The sequence below is a fragment of the Strongylocentrotus purpuratus genome, unplaced genomic scaffold (genome assembly GCF_000002235.5).
Source record: "Strongylocentrotus purpuratus isolate Spur 01 unplaced genomic scaffold, Spur_5.0 spur5_scaffold_17, whole genome shotgun sequence".
NCBI lineage: Eukaryota > Metazoa > Echinodermata > Echinoidea > Camarodonta > Strongylocentrotidae > Strongylocentrotus > Strongylocentrotus purpuratus.
The window spans coordinates 2,382,662-2,400,634 of record NW_022145602.1 but is presented as its reverse complement, the minus strand read 5'-3'; the positions used below and the strand labels follow the sequence as shown (position 1 = coordinate 2,400,634).

The window sequence follows — 17,973 nt, the reverse complement described above, 5'->3', positions numbered from 1 at the left end:
GGTACCCATTTACATCACCTGGGTTGATTGATTTCCCGAAAGTATTTATTTTCATGTTCTCTACGCTTATCTTATTTACATCTATTCTATGATTGGATAAAATACTTGGGCAGCACATTACATCAGAATGGCTGAGTGTTCTTCCTAGGACGAAATAGCTATTGTTGCGTCACACACATAAACTCTACGTCACACACATAATCTCCCTGTGCAACATGATATTTATCATGCGATAGAAAACACATAACCGAAAAATTGAGGTTTGCGAAGCCACTGTGTTGCATAAAATAACCCTTCCCGCAATTAGTACCTATTGGTGTGTGCTAAACTGCACTCAAAGGCAAATAAAGCAACCGAAGTGTTTAAAAACCCTCTATCGCTGGAGATCATCGTCCGTTTCGTTTTTCATGTTAACCCTCATCGTAACATGATCGTTTCGTCCTTCCCGATAAGATCTCGTCAGCAGCTGACACCACCCTGGGGATGCATCATTTTCCATTGAACTTAGGGCAGTGGCGTATCCGGTCTTAGGGTGGATACGCCCCTCCCCTCTGTTGAGATGCCCATATCATATACGCATAAAAGTCGCATATACGGACGATATAATTTCTTTTCAGGTTGTGTATGTGTGGCTTGCTCAACTATCCAGGCACACGTACCACATCCCCTCGAATAATCTAAGTTGGGTGCCTCGATTACGGAAAGCTTCCTGATGTTGGCATACGCCCCCCCCCCCCCCCTCTCTCTCTCTCTTCTCTTCTCTCCCTCTCTCTTTCGCTCTCTCTCTCTCTCTCTTTTACTCTCTTTCTCTCTCTCTCTCTTACCTTTTCTCTCTATTTCTCTTTCCCATCCTCTCTTTCTTTCTACCACTCTCTCTTTCTCTCTCTCCAACTCTCTGTTTCTCTCTCTTCCACTCTCTCTCTTACCCTCTCTTTCCCTTCCTCTCTCTCTCTCTCTCTCTCTCTCTCTCTTTCTCTGGAGTGACCATACGTTATGTAAAACATTAACTTACAAGCATTGCTATTAAAGAAGTTTTCATGATCAAACGATATCAAGTCCACCTCTCGAAATATCTTCAGTCGTATCAATAAAATAGTCTTTCTGTCACTTTTTGAAATAATAGAACACGACGTACATAAAGCTAACAACATAAACAGGGCAAACTTGTTTCGTCATGCTTACCATTATTGCTTGAGCATGGAAGCCTCGTTTATTGTCTGTATTGATTTGAAACTGAAATTATCAGAAAGTAATTACATTCTCCTCATTTTTCATTTCGCACCTTTTAACCCGTTGACTACTGAATTTATTTGTTGCCATAGGCTTAAAACAGAGGCTACCAAGTTCTAGGAGGCAATGGCTTACCATGCAAGCGGAAAGCCGGCAATTACTTAAAACCACTGGGGAATAACCATTATTCGTCTGCCTACTTTTTCGTTTTAATTACTGCTTGCGAGTCATTCTCCTCAAATTCGTTTCCGCATTCATTTTTAAATCGATATAATTGTTATTCTGCGGTAGGTTTGTTCCAGTAAGGATATCCCTTTTTAAAGTTAATCTCAGGTTTCTGTTAAAGGCATCGTTTAACAATGTTAAATCTGAGGTGCACTGCCCTACGTGTTATCAGTGTCTGTGATATGGTGTAATATTGAAGCCCTAAAAAAATTACGCTTCAAAATGATAAAGAAGTGCCTCAAAAAAGTAAAAATATTTGAGTGACCGGTTTTACCATACTCGTTTTCCCCAATAGACTGTAGTGTTATACAAAATCGTTGGGCAAACGGTTTTCAAAATGTGTAATTCCAATCATAAATATCTTGATAATCAGACAGGCGAACGGCTTGTAAAAGTCACGGGGTTCCTGACTGACCTGCACGTTTATAATTATCATTGCACCATGAGCTAAATCCAGGATTTTGTTTCAGAATATGAGACAGAGTTACCGGATCCCTTTGAATAACTGTTGTAAGAAATTGAGAACTTTAATAAGAAAAGTTATTTATATTCGTTAATGATGAGACTAAGAATGTCAGTACTTTTCTGGATTGTTTGGGACCTCTAGATTTTGAATAAAACTTTGGGGAAAGGGGATATTTGACAAATGCCTCATGTTTGTTTTCTATTTACCTTACATGGAGTTTGGCAGAAAAAGCATTCCGATAAGACAAAATGACTAGGTTTTTTCGACAGACCCGCTAGTTTTTATGTCACAAACTTTCTTTTTTTCACCCATAATGTACGTTTTTGTTCAGATATATTAGTGTTTGTGCTAAATTGTAACACTCAATAGTCAAGATGTTCAAACTAAATTTACCGGTATCCGTGAGTATACTCTCTGGTTCTTTGTATTCCAATATACTCGTCTGTTTGTTTCTCGTGTTATTTTTTTCTTTCTTTGTGTTTCTGTTGTTTGGTTGTTTTCTTTTTCGGTGGTGCTGTTCCCGACACCGCAGTCTCTTATATAAAATGAGAATCTAAAAACAAGGTTGATCATCTAACCCATTTCTTGTGTCGTCCCAGCGGTCCAATAATTAACGTCGGACGTTACCAAATAGCGAAAGATTGAATGTCGATTACCATTGATTGTTTTTAAATTGGATCCTGATTTATTTTTGTCCCCTAGCCAGTACTGTAGTGCTGTCTAGGGAAAGAAAATAATTAAAATAAATAGAGAGGAAAAAATCAATCCTGGGTTTTCTTACTCCCATGATGATTTGAATTACTACTTGAATGATTTCCAAAATCACATCCACGACGACCGCCTAAAAATCGAATATTTATTATGTTTCTTTCTTCATCGTTTTGTTTACTCTGTAATTGCACCGCATCTCTATTCTCTAAATACTTTATAACTTAATTTTATTTTCTTGGCAGTAAAAATAATATTCGAGAACTAAATTGCAGGCTACATAATGAGATCAATTGATTGTCTTCGTCTTCTTCTTCTTATTCTTTCGTCTGGGGCAGATTGATATCAATTTGTTTTAAATAAAGGTTAATACGAAAATTATGGAAAAAATACTATATGTATTTGATTATGGAGTAGACTGTCTTCAAATACGATATTGATGTGCAAGATTAAAGGAAAATAGGCACCATTCATTTTTGTTCTTTAAACCAAATCTTAAATGCTGTTGCTACTGCTACTGACCATACTTCTTCAAACATCACTACTGCCAGCTATACTCGTTCATGTTTCTTTGCGTGTATTTCATCAATTTCTACAACTGTAACATGCGATATTATAAAAGGGCATGTTCTAATATACAAATAATGCACAGCAGTGAGGGCATTAGTAAGAATTATCCACACAAGGTACCGAGTGTGGGTAATTCTACTAATGCCCGAACAAAATGATGTGTATTATTTGTTTTATAAAATTATGACGTGGATCCTTGTTATTTGATCAATCACCCTCATCTCAAACTCAAAGGCCCGAATTCACAAAGGAGGTTTAAATCTAACCCATGGTTTAAATCCTCATTTACATAACCCCATGGCCCATGGTTTAAAATAAGCGCAAATTGAGGCGTACCTTGCCTTGCGCGCGTCTAATATTAGACCTCTGACTAATTGTGCCGCGCTTATTTTGCGCCAATTTTTAGCTAGATGTGTTAATGACCGGTCATTACCATTGGGTAATGACCGGTCATTATCCAAATTACGCGTTAGGCAAAATAAATGCCTGGTCACGTGTACGCTTTCAACCAATCATTTGATTAGGATTTACGTCATCATCTTATAATAACAACTAATGATAATTGTACTATACTATAAATACAATTGTTGATGACATTATGGTTCATTAATGACCTCATTAGAGATCTGTCTACACATGGGTCCGATATCTTCAATACAAATCCAATGTTTTACAGAAAGAGGCATTTTAAAGACAACTATTACTTCCATTTTTTTTATGACGGTCCTTATCACTACTCTCATTATTTCCTCTTTTTCTTCTTCTTCTTCTTCTCCTTCTTCTTCTTCTTCATCTTCTTCTTCTTCCCCTTCTTCATCTTCTTCTTCTTCTTCTCCTTCTTCTTCTTCTGCTCCTTCTTCTTCTTCTTCATCTTCTTCTTCATCTTCTTGTTCTTCCTCCTCTTCTTCTTCTTCTTCTTCTTCTTCTTCTTCTTCTTCTTCTCCTTCTTCTACTTCTTCTCCTTCTTTCATCTTCTTCTTCTTCTTCTGCTCCTTCTTCTTCTTCTTCTTCATCTTCTTCTTCATCATCATCTTCTTCTTTTTCTTCTTCCTCTTCTCTTCTTCTTCTTCTGCTTCTTCTTCGTCTAAATTGTGGGGTGTGTATAAGGTATGTCGGACTGTGTTTGGTTTTAAAAGGCGGTACAGGTTGACCCCCCCCCCCCCCTCTCCCTCCCCTTACCCCCTCACGCTCGACTATGCCACTTGGCAAGACGAGTAAATACTACTATTCGCATTCGGGTAGAGAGTTATATGGACCCAATGATCGCAAACATGGCTATATTTCACCCTCTCTATCGATGTCGAGAGCGGTGAGAGGAAGTTGAATGATACCATGAAGTCCGCGATGAGATGGGAGGAAATTAAGAAAGGTAACCCGTGAGTGTTTATAAGAGAGACCATATTTGGAAGCCTATAATTCGGAGAAGTAGGAGCTGGCGTCTTGAAGTGTATTTACATCGACCTAGGAATGTCCTGTAAGCATCTGTTTAAGAGCTTTTTTGCCATCAATACTCCAAATCATTGATATTTTTTAAATTCAAAAGTTTGTCTGTGAAGTATTAAAACGTGGTTGAGTTTTAGATCGTTTAATGTAAGGCTATTATCGATTCATGTAAGAATTAGTTTGCAATGTTAGAGTCCGCGGATAACGCATGGACTTACATTTTTGATTGAGAGAGAGAGAGAGAGAGAGAGAGAGAGAGAGAGAATGAGAGGGGAGGGGGGGAGAGAACGTAACGAAATAAACATATACAATACTACGGAGAGAAATGTAGTGAGTAAAAGGATGGATGGAGAGGGAGAGAGAGAGAGAGAGAGAGAGAGAGAGAGAGAGAGAGAGAGAGAGAGAAACAAAAACAAGAAAACAGGCCCTTGAACCATCGCCAATGATGCTGGCCTCATCTTTCATTGTTGATGTTTTCTTTTTCTCGAGGTTCATCTCTCAATCAATGCATAATTCATTTCGCCAGTGTTGTTATTGAACTGTTATTGCATTATGCTCCGTGCAATGACCAGCTCAATGCCCTCCAGTCACATAATCCCATGACGTCATAATAGAAAGAAAACACAAGAAAGAAAACACAATCATATCAAGCGATATCTCGATGGATAAAATAAACATACCAACGTTTTTGAAACTTATTACGTTTAAGATAACATACATAATAAACACTTGCGCAACTTTTTTCGAAAGCTATATTCAGGCAATTTCAATAACCTATCACTCTCAAAAATATCTTGTCAAAATTTAACAGAATCTATTCAAATTTGTCTTTGAACACCCGCCCCCCCCCCCCATCCCCCTACACATTTTATACAAAGCGTGCCCATCCCAACCCTAGGTACATATAATTATACATGTACATTACATGCATTTTCCCAATATTCTGTCGCCCATATACTTCGGAAGAAATTTTCTTAACACTTTTCCTTAAACGATCGTGACAATATGGTTTATTCTTAAAAGTGAATAGATAATCTTCGCAGAACTTTATAAATAAAACTCAATTAATCTGTATATTGATCAATAAAGGTCTGAGGAGATCTCAACTTTGTCTATCAAGAATAAACCATATTTTCACAATCAATTCATTAAAAAATAGTATCAAATAATATTCCTCGATCACAAATTGGCAATTGCTAAAAATATTATTGCTGACTTATGAGTGTAATGGGAATGTATAATCATGTTTGGAAAGTCACTTGCGATTTAAGGGCAAGGCGAATGGTTGTGATATGCTATTTGTCAAACATTGAATGGCGTTTATTGGTAGGTAATTTCCGGTCATGAGTATTTTGAGAATCATAGCTGACGAAACAATTATTAAAATCGAATAATATGAGCGTCGTAGACTCTAGTCCAGTCAACTCGACCAATTTCCTGTAATTTCCTGGAAAATATTATTAATGAAGATGACGCAAAAAAGAAAATACATTTGAATCTATTAAACGCAGTGCGAGTATAAAAGTTGGGTAAAGAGATGAGATGCGAGCGAGAGTGACGTAGACAGAGAGATAGAGAGAGAGAGAGAGAGGGGGGGGGAGGGGTATGGAGATGGATGAGAGAGAAAGAGAAGGGAAGGCGAGGCAGATATAAATAAAGATATATATAGAGAGGGGGAGGAGGATATGGAGGGAGAGAGAGAGGGAGAAAGAGAGAGAGAGAGAGAGAAAGAAAGAAAGAGAGGAGGGGGTGACAATAAAGATGCCCATTCTTGTATTAATGGTCTCTTATGGAATGGCGCTTTATTGCCAGTCCAATTTCCGCTATTGAGCATCGCATTGAAAGACGAATGCATTGAAGTGACAATAATAACAAACGATCGTGCCTTAGCAAATTTATATAAAGGGCTGAATCAAGGCTGTACTCTTTTTGAGGAGATTTGAGGAGACAATGTAACCCAGTGTGACTAATTCTATGAATTCAATATAATTTGTTTTAGCGAGTACTTGTCTGTAATTCTGTACAGAGTGTGGTAAACAAGAAAACACTTTTGCCTTATCAGTGTCCAAGCTAATTTGTGTTTTATCCACCTCGTACAACTCCCCCCCCCCCTTCCATCGCCCCCCCCCCCCCCTCGCCACCTTCTCCCCTCCAAAAAAAGGACAATGTATATTATACTACCCTTTTAGACTACCCGCTCCCCTTCTTCCTCTTTCTCTTTATCTGTCTCTTTCTGTCTTTCTCCTTTCCCCGCCCATACAAATGTGCTATTTATGTAAGAAAATATTCTTTAAAATGTTTTTATTACATGACATTTTTTTTAGAAAGAGAGGGTGAAAGAGAGAGAGAGAAAGAGAGAAGAAGAGAGAGAGAGAGAGAGAGAGAGAGAGAAAAAAAAAAGAGAGAGAGGGGGAGGGGGGGCGGTTCAAAGATACAAACTTACAAAATGAATTTAAGGTTCTCTTTATATATTTATTTCCTATGTAAAATTGCAAAACCGGTGACTAACAGGAATTATGAGTATGATGATGTGTTAACGTATTTTGACGTTCCTATATGCGCGCTATGGCCTAGCCCAACCAAGGCAGACAGTTTGACCCGCCTCGATTTTCATGAAACACGCCACTGATACACACCTCAGTCTCACCAAAGACACCAACTTGAAGTAATTTGTATCTACTTTGTGTTGATATATACGACCTCTGTCTCAAGAAAAAAACATTTCATACAACAAGAAGTAATAAATTGATATGGCCTCGAATGATCGGGAATCGGTCGGGGTGGAATTGGTTTGGTGACTATAAACCGACTGTTTCTAGGCCATTCAGGATAATATAATGTTTGCTAGGTCTGTTGTCGGTCTGGGTCTCTTTCATATAAACAGTTGCGATTAATCGCAGCTTATTTGCAATTGATATCAATCGTAATTATGTACATCATAGATAAGTGACTGCAAACTTGCGATTTAGCAGATGAATTGCGATTGATTCGGCTCAATCGCAACTGTTAGTAAGACGGGGTCATGGCTTCAGGCATGTCTTTATGACTGTGTTAGGTATGAAGCCAGACCGGGAGGTGTGAAAAGCCAGTGATGTGTTCCCTGAAAGCTCGGCACGGTTCTTCCCTCGGAGGAATTAATTCCCCGCCAAATTTCACAACGAGGTAGCATTTCATTTAGCGGCATGTCATTAAAATCACCCCCCCCCCCCTCCCACCAGGCCAGTGTACCGTGTCATGCTAATGAATTAATGTTGCAAATGGCTGTAGATTATAATTTTGACATGGTTGAAGGAAATTGGCTCAGGTTAACCACATTGGTTATGGTGCAGAGATATGACTGGCAGAAACACTTTGATGATAGCAATATTTCGTCCTTGTGTAGCGAATATCATAATACTCTCATGGCTGTAACGTCTCTATGCGCTTGTATAGTTTTCTTTTATAAACAGTTTTATGGTGCAAAATAAATGCTATGAGTTATTTACAAACACCATCATTATCATCATCAATAATAGATTCATATTGTTCATTTCGTACAACATCACACCCCTCCCCGATATTTTGTTATTCCGTGTCTCCTTTTGTTTTAGTGCCATGGCACGGAATCGAACCTCTTACCTATTGATCTACAAAGCGGTGAACTATTGTAGAATGGTTACCTGAAATTGTGTCATTAATGAAATACGCTCATTTAACCTCGACCATTCCCAATATAGACCAGTCCACTAACTGTTCAAAATAATGTATGGATGTTTCTTTCCAAGTACCTAGAAACGATTTATTCCATTAACCTGGTTTCAATAAATGAACTACAAGTTACTCGGAATATAGTCTGCATACATTATTTGTTGCTAAGTCGGACACGCCTCGGGCAAGCTGTCAGGTTGTCAAGAACGACCTTTGTTTAAAAAGTATGCATACAACTTGAATATGTTAGTATACCGGTCTGTTGCAAATCCTCGAGCTTCAGATTCACTTATAGATGTCGTACATGCAAAGACCTTTTGCGGGTCGATATTTTGAAAATTATTATTATGTTCTTTAGGCGTTTTGGAGAATGCTCTATATAACTAGTTCCTTCAATTTACTAGAATGGCATCAACGACAATTCTCGTTCGGTGAACATTAATGGTTGACATTTTAGGAAAAAGCTTCATATTACATAGAATCAATCCGTTCATTCGCCAAAGGCATTTTGTGTGATCCTGTACATACAAGCGTTAGACCCAGATGCGGGTACAAAATGAACGAATTTCGCTGACGTATAATAATTGGTTAAAAGCATGTGGATATTGGAAGAAATTACCGCTTTGGTTTTGATCCTGAAAATCTACAAATGAGTATCGGAAATTTTCCTTAATGCGTAACTCGCAGAGTCATCGTGGAGTACTACATCAATGATCTAATACCTAGTGCTAGAAAACGAAACCTTGGGGAAAATTATGCGAGTAAAAAGCGATAAATTTGTGTTTGTGCAGAAGTATTTATGATAATAAAATGAAATGAAAACAACGTTTTATGAACCTTAATTTGTCTCATATAGCATTCCAGAGATATTTTATGTTGTCGGTTTGTTTGTTTTACCAGACTGATAACGTATGTATGCGTATGACCAGGGGACCTGACTTTAGGTCCTTTCGAAGGGACTTGCCACTTGGCGATAAAGATAAATAATGCCTTATCGCGCGACGACGTGGTTTCGAACCCGGAACCTTCCGAATACGAGATCGCTGTTCTACCACTGAGCCATGGTTCCCACCAGCTTAAATATAAACAACATGTCGGGTATCGCTCATACGATCTCATTTTGAAAGAAACTGGTGGAATTTATTCTGAATGATTGGTTTGATACGTTGTAAACTATAGAGGATGACAAAAAAAATAAAATCACAGAATACGGAAAAGCATGAACACTTGATCAACCTCGGACATAGGTACATATTACTCACGTAAGTAAATATTTTACATTATGTGCAACCTCTAATGTTGTTTATAAACCCTTCCGAGCCATATAATCATGAAATATAAATACATTTAAACTATGTCAAGAACATTTCTATTCGCGATACATTGTTGGCTGCTATGGTTTCATCTTTACCCTTGAATATACTAAAATAGAAAGCTCACAAATAATATCACCTGAAGAAAAAAAACAAAAATGGTTACAATTTCAAGCTTTTATAGGGATTGGGTAACTGTGCTTCAGATTCTTAAACAAATCCTGGATTTAGCTCATACTACAATCATAATTATAAACTTTCAGGTCATACATGAATCCCATGACTTTTGCAAGCCAATCGCCTAACTGATTAGCAAGGTATCTATGATTGGAATTAGAAATTCCAGAATTCGTTTTCCTAACAGTCTTTATATTAAACAATACATTCTATTGGCAAAAATGAGTATGGTAAAACCGGTCACTCAAAGATTTTTAAGTTTTTGAGGCACTTCATGATCATTTTTAAGCGCAATATTTTTAGGGCTTCATATTACACTATATCACAAACACTGATAACACGTAGGGCCATGTATCTCAGATTTAACATTGTTAAACGATGCCTTTAAGTAATTGTATTGCAACATCTTATTTTTCAAAAGGATATAATTTAACTGATGCAAAGAACTAGCGCAAGCAAGCGGTCTTTACTTCTATTGACATTATTTGTACTTTTCACAAACTAAAAATAATTTGTAATGGTCTACGATCTCGAGTTTGCTATTCATCACGCCACAAGACCATATCATTGTGAGAATAATATGTAATACAACAAGCAAGATTTAAAAAATAGTAAAACCACACTCTAATCGTCTCGTTTTACATGAATAATCTTATTAACGTTTCCAGTTGCTTAGGCACTTTGTTTGAATAATTATGACATTTCTGATAGCGAAGGATTGTAATAAAGCGGTGTATTCCATCATAACCATAATTGCATCTGAGCGAAAAATCGAATCCGAAATTAGAATAGTGCAAATTTTCTCTGGAGGCATATTTTTGTTTAATAATGCATGACAGATTGATACTGATTTGACGTTGAGCATACATAATGTCTATAGAGAGATACGGAAAGTTTTGCCGTTCTCGAAATACATCAGTCATTATGGTTATCATTATTATTCTCATCATTATTATTATTTTTTTATAAATAATTTATTTCTTTATTTGTGATTATCATCATTATTATATATACAGTATATTTAGTGGTTTTTTGGTTTTGTTTAATGTTTAAGATTGGCATGAATGGTGACGACAGATTACAAGAGATAAAGCCACTGCGGTAATTATTGTTTCCATCAATTAAAAATAGCCTATGGCAAAGTTTATCTATTTGTCCCTCCCCGGCCTATATGCGCCTTGGGCATTATATTTCAAGCGGATTGAGTACATTAAAAATCGCATGGTTATTGTTTTACAACGTGTATGCATTTAAATGTACATCGTTGAGTCAGGCGCGTTGAAGAGAAGACAATTGACGCATTTGTGTAGAGGACTTGGATGATGAGATGAACTGGCGCATCAAAAGCTGCGCTAGTTACTGACGCGGTGCTATAGCTACGTCAGTCTAATACTACGTTTCATGCGCCACGGGCATCATACATGTAAGTAACCCCACAGTGGCCTACATGTCCAAAGAGAGTTTAACTTTTGCTTTTATTTATAGTCTAGATTTAAGAACACAAACTCCTGTGCAATCGATCGATGAAACGCCATCAAAGTCTCATAGCTCCATTTTTAGTATAAAAAAAAGAATAAGCCTAAAAAAATACAGTCAAACCTGTCTAGTGGCCTCCTTTCTATAAAGTTCACCTGTCTATAGTGGCCATGTATTCGTCTCCCTCAAGAAAGAAATATGTGTTGTAGAACCTGTCTAGAAAGGCCACCTGTTTACAGTGGCAATGTTCTCTGTTTTCCGTTGGTACATTGCCTCAATAAACCGAATTGACATTGATAATATTGATATTAATAAAATAATTTATTTTTCGTGAGGTTATGATCTACGTTGAACTGCTTTTGTTGTAATCTTGTTATGATTACTTGTAACTTTTGTGATTGTATTTGATTGTTTCAATAAACCACATAAAAAAGCGGGAAGAAAACAAAAATCGAAACTGTAAATTGATTAAAAATAATGGTGAACATGTTTAAGGGTAATCTGGCTCCATCTATTGAATATTTGTTCTGCTTGAGCTCAAACGTGCATTTATTACATACTTATTCAAATATGAATGACTGAATCAATAAAGGATCGCTATCTGTAGTCCCATCCGTACGAATTGATGGAGGGTATTGCGTCACGTGGTCACATTGGCCTACTTATGCTTATACGTAGTAACACAGAGCGAACCCTAGTGGATGTTGAAAAGGAGGGCAAGTCGTCTCACTGGGAACGATGTATAATGCATCATAGGACGGGGGTCTGATAATATCTTGTGCCTCGGTCCAACCTGGTCACATTGCTAATCCGACTCCACATCGACCGGATCGACTTTGTGCCCTAATAATGTCTTAATTTATAATAATAATAAAAAAAGATAGTAATAATGGGTCTCGTTTACCCAGTGTAGTCTCATCAGTTTTAATACTTAAACAGGTTCAATCCATAGATTGAATTTTCATAGTTTCACAATCATCAATTAAAATTCAATCTATAGGTACTAAAACTGTTTTCCCCGAGGGCCCTGCAATCATATTACTAACCCGACTTTGTTTGATTGCATTTAATTAAAGTTACAAGGTTTGATTAATAAGAAAAACCAAGATAACAGCTAAAAGCTGGAGAAAAAAAACATAGTACATGTAATAAATGGGAGATAAAGAGGAAAATAAATGATAAGAACAATCAGAAGTGAAAGTGCTATGATAAAAAGAAGAAGAAGAAGAAGAAGAAGAAGAAGAAGAAGAAGAAGAAGAAGAAGAAGAAGAAGAAGAAGAAGAAGAAGAAGAAGAAGAAAGACGAGGAGGGGAGGAGTAGAAGAAGAAGGAGAATTACACAGAAGTACAATAAGGGTTTATAATTGATAGATTGAAAAATTCAGTTCAGTATACACTGGTATAAAAGTAAAGAAAAAACGGTTAATTCCGTTGTCGGTCTGAGCCCCGTCTCATAAAGAGTCGTTATTAATCGCAACTTATTTCTGATATATATAAATCGCAACTATGTACATAAAGAGATATGCAAACTTGCGATTGATTTTGTAGAGGACTTGCGATTGATTCGGATCAATCGTAACGTTTTATAAGACGGCCCCCTGTGGTCGGCTTCATCTTTGTAAATGAGGTAATACCCGACTCCAAACCACCCAATAATCGTCATGATTGGCCAATCGGGATGATAAGTATGGTATTGTATATTTTATTAACTCACGGTAAAAACCATAACAATCAAAACAGACTGCTTTTCAGTGAGTCCGTGCAAATTGTTACAAAAACAAGTAAACTTAACACAATTATATTGACAAACACATATAGAACACGTTTAAATATAAATTGTACTCATCAAATTGAAGAGACGAACCATTTGTACCCCCCCCCCCCCCCCCCTCCTCATGAATGAAAAATCGATAGAGCTGTTTTGTCGGTCTATTGCCAGTCTGTCGCTGATCTATCTTATGTGACTGGGGTAGTATCCTCATCGCTATCCGATCTTATCTGCCTAATATGCAATAGTTGGCTTTTCAATAATGCATCTAGCCCTGCGTCACAAACAAAGTATCGTGTTTCTTTGTTTTCGGAGATCCTTGGCATCACAATGCTCTAAGGTATCAATCGAAAAATCAAAAACAAATTTCAAAATTATTCAAAATAGAAGCATAAAGCGCCACAAGGAACAACAGTTGTTTATTACAAAAATATCATATCAGTCTTACTAAAATACACATGCTTATAAAAACACATCAGAGAATATCCCGAAAGGCACGGAGGGTATTTCTTTTCTTCTTTTCTTGTGAAAATCCATTTTTCATGTTATTCTCTTACCCCAGATAATGAAATGAAAGCTTCCGGCGCCCAGCTAGTCGTTATCAGTTTAATGGGCGTACCTCTCTCTCTCCCCTTTGACCTAAATAGGTATCCATTATCTTGATTAATTGGATTTCATTTTTTTTTAGTTATGTACATTTTTTTTCTCTCTATGTTCTAGACTCCGGGTGTATAGATATTTTCATACAGTGATTTTCTTCTATCTTATAGGGGGGGGGGGGTTGCGTGGGCTTTGGGTAATGTCTCTGAAATGCACATAATCGTTGCCTTTGTACGCCATTATATCTCGTACAGTATGGTCTAATGATTTAAATAATAATACAGCCATGATAATATTATATCAGTTGCGCCCCATTTTCATCGAATGATCTCAAACACCTAAATGCATTATTATGATAAAGTAATCTTCATGCTTGATTAGATCATGAGTAGTTAAGGCCATGGCACACGGGGCGTCATTTCAATTGCATTATTCCCTTGCGCCAATAGAGCTTATTTAGAGCATGGATGCGTCAGTAAAGGCTTGTTCCAATATGGCGCGGTAGACTGCTGCGGAGATAAGGCGACCGCGGTTTCGTTAAGTTTGAATGAATGGCAACTGCGCACAACGCCCCTGCACCTCTGAGCTACATTTAACGGAGATAGCATAGGGTGAAGGAAATAGTGTAATTCTTTTTTCTGTAAAATGTTGGTGTACATGTATATAATGTATAGGAAGCAAAAATTATACCGCCCCCACACACACGCACACATACACACACTCGATCCTCTTCTCGTCAGTTCCATTATCTTTCTTGTAACGCATAGCGTCACAGTGAGTTTCATTTTCAAAATAGAGTAAACCTGAAATGAAAAACACTTGTAGTATTGTTTTTCATATCATTATATATTTTTTTGAATATTTACAAAGTGCTATCAATAATGATGTATTAATTTAAATGATAACATCAATGATAACTGATCAGCAGTCTGATTTACCATACACGTTGACCGTTTTATATCAGTTTTCCGACGCAGGGATAATCATCCCTTTTTGAAAGATTGCTCTGGCGATAATCTTGTCATTGTTTTTTTTCCTACAGTTACTGTGGCGAAGTTTTTTTTTAATGTGAATCATCTATTCAAACTCATGAATAACATGACCTTTTGTTTCGCCAAGTTGACGACATCCCGGCCTCATTGTTTTTCCTACTCCTGATTGAAAAGGAGGTTAATGATTAAAAGGCCTGGAGCTGATTTCTTCGTGTTTATTTGCGCCGGAAAATCTAACAGAGATCGTATCATTACCTCATTATAACTTTTTTGTCTTCTTTTTTTTTCCTGTTTATTAGAAACCGATCATGTGTTATTGCCTTCGTGAAGTGTATACTAATTATGGCACGATATGGAAGGCACACTGTTGACAATTTAATGTTGAAGGGTTAAAGGGATCCGGTAACTTTGTCTCAGATCCTTCAACAAAATCCTTGATTTAGCTCATGCTGCAATCATAATTATATAACCTTTATATCATTCAGGAATCCCGTGACTTTTACAAGCCGATCCCCTGTCTGATTATCAAGATATTTATGATTGAAAATCGAAATTTCATTTTGCGTTTTCCTAACGGTGTTCATATCACTACAGTTTATTGGGGAAAATGAGTATGGTAAAACCAGTCACTCAAAGATTTTTACTTTTTTTTGAGGCACTTCATGATCATTTTGAAGCGCATTTATTAGGGCTTCAAAATCACACCATATCACAGACACTGATAACACGTAGGGCCATGCATATCAGATTTAACATTGTTAAACGACGCCTTTAAAGGCAACGGATTCGGTTGATATTCATGGAGTATTCGTCAGAAATACGAAATAAAAGATTAGCATGATAATCATAGATATACATCATCTACTTGAGATATGAAACTATTGCATTAGCATGGCAACGGGGTCTTGTAGTTATAGTAGTGGTGGCTATTTTGCCTGACTGCTAAGAAAACATTAATGCTTGTTGGTAAGCAACCAGAGGACCGACGGCTTTATGTCCTCTCTGAGAGACCTGGTAATGAGGATTAATGTCTTACCAAAGGGCACTAGCGCATCGACTTGGTTTCGAACCCGGGTCACCGAATTACGAGACCACTGCTGCTCTACCGACTGAGCTATTGCGCCTTGATTTCATCAGTTGTATTATTGAAGAAAAACAAACTTATTTATCATTAGAGAAAGAGGGGGTGTGAAAGAGGAAGAAAATAAGAAAGAAAGAAAGGGAGATAAAGGGGGAAAGGGGGAGGGGGAAGTCAGACAGAACGGGAGAGAGAGAGAGAGAGAGAGAGATGAACCAAGGTATTACAGTGAACTCGCGTGGATATCTTTTACACATGTTTTTAAATATAGTTTCTATATCTTTTACACATATTTTGATATATAATTTTCTTCCATTTACTTTTCTTTGATTGCTATGTTTTTCCTTCTACAAATTCTACTACCAAGGGACGCCAACATTATTGCGGTTTGTCTTTTAAATTGTTGATTTCTTTTCGACGTTGGCGGCAAAATGCTATTCTGAAGATTGTATCGGTGTACATCTTGCTTGCCATGATTGTTGTGAACATATTTTCATTTTTCTGTCGGTTTTTTCATTAAACACCTCTACATTATCTTCCTCCTCTTCATCATCTTCTTCTTTATCCTCTTTCCTTTCTTCTTCTTCGTTTTCTTCTTTTTCTCATCCATCTTCTTCTTCAACCCCTTCTTCCTCTACCTCTTCTCCTCCTTCTCCGCATCCATCTTCCTTTTCTACCCTTTCTTTTTTCTTTTCCTTCTTTGTTCTCTTATTCTATCTTTAGCCTGCAGTCAATCGTCACTTTCATCATCCTCTATCAATCTAGCTCTAAAGGTCTAGAAAACCAATGATTAGTCCGAGCTATGTTCGTACTCATGATCCCACGTCTTGCTTACTCCGATTACTTTTATGAACATTGGGGATGCCTGGAAATAAAACATACTGTCTTTCTGTTTTTCGTTTTGGTTGATGCCTATCAACTATTGCAGTCATATTGATAGTCAAAGGGGAATGGGCAAATTAACTTGTCCTGCCATATATCATCTTCCAAAGTAGCTAAACATACAGTTTATCAACCGATTGGTTGGTTGGTCTATTTTTTTTTTACTTGACTGCTAAAAAAGGAACGGTAGGATTGTAGGTTAAGCAACCAGGGAACCGACGGCTTTAAGTCCTCTCCAGGGTACTCTGTAATGAGGATTAATGCCTAATCAAAATGTATTAGCGCATCGCCTTGGTACGAGACTATTACTGAGCCATGGAGCCTACCTGTGTTACCTGTGGGGGAGGGGGGGGGAGTTGTATTGTTTATAGTTTGATGGCAAAATGTTTGTCCCCGTTTTCCATGACATCGAAAAAAAGAAAAAGAAAAACCTTGACTATGTACAATCTTTTTCACGACTTCGAACTTTCGAAATAATTCACCTAATAACTTAGAAGCACCAACTAACTTGGCTTCTTGGCTTTTCAAGCGATTATTGAGTTTAGAAAAGTGAACGGCTCCAGGATATCAATTACCTGGCGGGAAATTGGGCAGGTTGCGTATCGAATTTCTTAATTTTGAAGTTCGATCCTCTCCCTATACCCCAAATAAGAGATTATAATTATAGGGTCGCTCTAGCGAAGAGAACCTCGATACAGGCCTACGGGAAAGTGTGTTTATAGACTGGGACTGCTAAGTAAAGGGAAATCGAACCTTGGTAATGAATTAATTTGTACGAAGGCAGAAAAATAAGGCTAAAGAGAAAGGCGAAAACTTGAAATAAATCGGATAAATGATGAGGGAGTTACCAATGTTTTAGATATGATATCACTAAATCTACACAAATCTCAATTGTCACCGAAGCATGGTCATAGCCCAAATTTTTGGAGCACCGACATACTGCTAAAATTGTGTTTTAATAGATGTTCCCTTTTGGTTCATGAGATATATGTGTATAACCATAATAACAAAAGAAAACATGAGTCATTTTTATAGAAAATAATAGTCTGTGGGTGTACTATTTATGACTTAATAAATTTAATAAATTCATATTCGTATTTAATAATATGCGTGTGTGGGCTCGCGTGTATAGGGCTCGCGCGTGTGTGTGTGTTTTAAACAGCATGACTACATATGTTCTACAATAATTGTCTGTATAACAATTAAAACAAAAATAGTTGTGTTTGTTTTATGTAATATTTGATAATTTTTATAACATTGTTTGTATAAATCAAGTCTAATAAAAAAAAACACTATACGATTCAATTTAATTTTAAATTTAGTATGCAACTCGACGTATTTATTTATAATTTTCTTATT

At 37.0% G+C, this 17,973-nt stretch overlaps 1 protein-coding gene across 1 annotated transcript in view; it reads left to right on the top strand.

Annotated features, from left to right (window-relative positions):
- Positions 1-17,973, top strand: part of LOC752215 (GTP-binding protein Rit1-like) — a 110,726-nt gene that overhangs the window by 63,503 nt on the left and 29,250 nt on the right. The gene's annotated exons all lie outside the window — the stretch shown is intronic.